Raw genomic sequence first — 2,605 nt, 5'->3', positions numbered from 1 at the left:
CCTACACAGTTTTAATTATTTGACAAGATACTGTTAACAGCTGAAACGTTGAGGTTTGGAGGGTCCCATCTCATTGCAAAGCTAATGTAAAATAGTGCCAAAATCCTCTCTTCTTAATGACTGCAGACACGAACAGTCCTGTGCATGTCTAGAAGGTCACTTTTGGAGAAATTTAATGACAGAAAATTAGACATTGATAGGATCAGATCAGGAAGACTCTAACAAAATCCAGTCTTACCTAGACATCTGAGATGTCTACAAGTAACCAAGATTCATGTCTTCAAACAAAATTTTCTTACTGAGCCACTGTTGCCCCAATTGCTGCATTTTCTGAGTTGACTGACCATGTATCTCCCTGTTTTATCTTTCTCCAGGATTCTGCTGACCACACATATGTGCCTACTGTATGGCAAGCCAAACATTTCTCTACACTCTTGTTAACTATTGGCTTGATCCTGTTGTCTAAACCTACATTTCTAGTGCCATTTGAAGCACACATAAAGCTGACAGCAAGAACACAGAACTTTCTTGGATTTTCTGGTATGGCAGCTGGAGGCAAAGCAGGTACCCTAGGACATTTCAAATGGTCTTGTGTTTCAGCAACCCATGTGATGGGAACTAATCCACATATACATACCCTAGAGGCATACACCTAGATTTTAGGCTTCATCAGTGGCAATAAAGCATATTAATCTGTGAAAATGAATCCCTCTCAAGAGCCCCAGACTCTGAACCTGGGACTTAGCCAGTGGAGTCCTTTGGTTTCCACTCAAGAGTCCTTTCTTCCCTTACAGAGGCCACTTATGGATTCAGTAACTGTAGGGAGGAGAGAATAAGATCTCAAAACAAGATACCTGTAGGTGTAATCCCTATGCAGAATACAGGAACAGAATAGCAATTATAGTGATTCTTAAGGTTTTACATCAAATAAATTAACCTGTTAGGCTTAAATATTTTGGAACTAGCAGCGACTGTGATTTCATTATAAGCAAGGTTTACTGGTGAAGGCTTAATCTTGTAAACAAGTCTTGTTTGCTCAAGAAGACAATTGGACTCTTCTTTTGTTTCAGAGTTTACATGGTCAGAGGCTGAGATCACTATTTTTGAAGTGTGATGATTGGAAGACACAGAAAGTACCTTTGTGAAGTTTTTACAATTAATCCTGTAAATAAAGCCCATGACAGAAATGCATAGTGTCTCCAAATGGACAATTACAATGTATTGTGTTTGAATAATGACTCACAGTGTTTTATCATCATCTGTTTACATAATAAGTCAAAATAACATTTAAAAATATGGTGTATGCATTTTTATTATTGTCTTAAGTGCACAGAGGGGAATTGCCACAGCCTAGCATCGTAAACTTTGTAAACCTTTCTTGAAGACTGCTTTTTTATCCCCATCCTCTTCTGCTCAAACAAAATGTGAAGGAAACAGAACACACAAATAAAACTGCATTAAAATAGTCCCATGTGTCTGGCTAAAACAAAAGACAGGAAATTCTTAAAAGTGTGGTTATAAACTGAAAAATGCCTAGAAACATGGCTTCCTAGTGTCCTAGGTTTATGTATTCATAAGTATTTCACTATCAATATTTTCTTTGCTTACATATATAAATAGATGGCATTGGTCTAAGTGCCAAGACCACATTCTTATTCTGAGATTTAGAACACAAGGCCAGCTGCCACTTGCCTTCTCCTTTAGCATGAAAGGTGGAACTGAATGAAATCCCTACATTTCAGCTCCTGGAAGCTTTATAATTTAAGTGTATTTCTAATCTTTAGTCATATTCTATTGTGGAGACAGGTCCAGATTCAGCTTTCAAGAATTACATGGTAAATCTCAATGAACTTTAGAGTTGTCATGAAGACAGATCCCAAAACAGCGCTTAGCACTTTCCAAGGGCTCTAACAAGGGGTGTTTTTGCCCCCATGAAGATTCAGGAAGGGGCCAAGGTGCCCAGAGAATCAAACAATGAAATATGTGCCTAGATATCAGGCATCCAGCCCACAAAATAATCCAAACCCAAGAGAAGATATTTGTTATGGAAGATATATTACAGCTTAAGTATCTGAGGCCACTGACTCAAAGAAAATGTAAGCATTGCAGAGGTATCTAACTTTAACTTACAATACTGCAATTCAAGTTATGTCACCCTATGGAATTTAGGCACTCTGTGACACAGCTATGGGAAAACTGTAGCTGTTTCATCCAGTTAGGATCTACAGACCATTGGAACATTCAGCTATTCTTCAAAGGTTCAAGCTTTTTGAAAATTGAAATGATAAATGATAATTGATATGATGAGATAATAACAATGCTACATAGGATTATTCCTAGTTCTATCATTTTATGAAAATAGACATAAAAGTTTTGTGGGACAAAGACAAAGACCAAAAACCAGCTTTCACCGTACATTTTCCCTCTTTTCTCATCTGTTCCATGAATCTTACTCACTTTTGCAGCTGCAGTGCACACCATCTGCTCAGCTATGTAGGCTAGGCCGGGAGCCTGTGGGTAAGGTGTGCTTCCTCAGAAGCAAATTTAAATGCCTGAGATCAAAGCAGATGGAAGGGAAAAAAAAAAAAAAAAAAAAAAAAAAAAA

The sequence above is a fragment of the Chaetura pelagica genome, unplaced genomic scaffold, assembly GCF_000747805.2.
Source record: "Chaetura pelagica isolate M959 unplaced genomic scaffold, ChaPel_1.0 scaffold17, whole genome shotgun sequence".
Classification (NCBI taxonomy): Eukaryota; Metazoa; Chordata; class Aves; order Apodiformes; family Apodidae; genus Chaetura; species Chaetura pelagica.
The sequence above is the reverse complement of the archived record's forward strand: the minus strand, read 5'-3'. Positions refer to the sequence as shown.